Genomic DNA, 1,597 nt, shown 5'->3' with positions numbered 1-1,597 from the left:
ATCACCTGAGGTCAGGAGTTCGAGACCAGTTTGGCCAACATGGTGAAACCCCGTCTCTACTAAAAATACAAAAATTTGCCAGGTGTAGTGGTGGGCGCCTGTAATCCCAGCTACTTGGAAGGCTGAGATAGGAGCTTCGCTTGAACTTGGGAGGCAGAGGTTGCAGCGTGCCAAGCTCAGGCCACTGCACTCCAGCCTGGGCAACAAGAGCAAAACCCCATCTCAAAAAAATAAATAAATAAACCAAAACCAAAGTTAGTTGAAGGGCTTCTTGTGTAGCACTTGAGCTAAGTGCTTCTCTCTCGCTGAACTCTCAAAGAGCTCCCTTACTATTCCCTTTCTACAGAAGAAAAAACTGAATTGCAAAGGGGTCATATTACAGTCAAGGGTCTCAGGCCATCAAGTGTCAGAGCTAGTATTTAACTGTCAGTCTCTCCAGAATCCATGCTCTTAAATAAGATACTCTATTGCCTTCCCTTCCTTCCTCCCTTTCTTCCCTTCCTCCCTTCCTTTTCCCCTTCCTTCTCCCTTCCCTCCCTCCCTCCTTCCTTCCATGAGATGGCCTTTTGCTCTGTCACAGACTGAAGTACAGCGATCTCAGATCACAGCAACCTCCGCCTCCCAAGTTTGAGCGATTCTCCTGCTTCAGCCTCCTGAGTAGCTGGGATTACAGGCGCTGGGTACCACACTCAGCTAATTTTTGAATTTTTAGTAGAGACCGAATTTCACTGTATTGGCCAGACTGGTTTCGAACTCCTGGCCTCAGGTGATCCACCCACCTTAAGCCTCCCAAAGTGCTGGGATGACAGGCTTGAGCCACCGCACACATCCTGCCTTCCTTTTCTGAACTTAACATCTTCAAAAGATAAACAGAGTTTCACTATGAATAACTGGGAAAGTTAAACAAGAGATTTCATCCAGAAAAGAACTTTTCCACACACATACACCCTGTGAACAAGGTTATTTTCAACAAAGTTGCCATAGCAAATAAAATTATCTTGTAGAAAAAAGCATTAACAAAGTGTTACAACATTAAATATCTATCTTAAATGTACTTCCTTAACCTCTGAAAGCCTATATCCCCAACAACAAACAGTTACAAAAAGGTACCCTGGTAGTAGAACATGTGATCTCTAGATCCACAGAAAAGACACCAGAGAATCACAACTCATCTGCAACATAGAGTAGGATACAAGAGCCATGAGAATACAGTAAAATACAAATGTGCAGATAACAAAAGTTAGAATGTTCAACCATGTACCTGAAGTCAAAAGAAGCAATTTTTTTAAATAATGGAATTGAGTCCTTGTGATTTAGAGCAGCTATAAGCTTCAGAGGTTAAAAATCTTGGCCAGGAGCAGTAGCTCACACCCATAATCCCAGCACTCTAGGGAGGCTGAGGCAGGTGGATCGCCTAAGGTCAGGAGTTTTGAGACCAGCCTGGCCAACATGGTAAAACTCCGTCTCTACTAATATACAAATATTAGCTTGGGCACGTGTAATAGAGCTACTCAAGAAGTTAAGCCACAAGAATTGCTTGAACTCAGAAGGGGGAGGTTGCAGTGAGTTGGCACTCCAGCCTGGGAGACAGAGTTTT

General features: G+C 43.9%; 1 protein-coding gene across 1 annotated transcript in view; it reads right to left on the bottom strand.

Moving 5' to 3' along the window:
• The window catches only part of RHOA (ras homolog family member A), a 59,954-nt gene that overhangs the window by 49,774 nt on the left and 8,583 nt on the right, over positions 1-1,597 (bottom strand). The window lies entirely within an intron of this gene.

Source organism: Cebus imitator, unplaced genomic scaffold (genome assembly GCF_001604975.1).
Source record: "Cebus imitator isolate Cc_AM_T3 unplaced genomic scaffold, Cebus_imitator-1.0 Scaffold0, whole genome shotgun sequence".
In the NCBI taxonomy this organism is placed as follows: domain Eukaryota; kingdom Metazoa; phylum Chordata; class Mammalia; order Primates; family Cebidae; genus Cebus; species Cebus imitator.
This window is presented reverse-complemented; position numbering and strand designations above follow the sequence as displayed.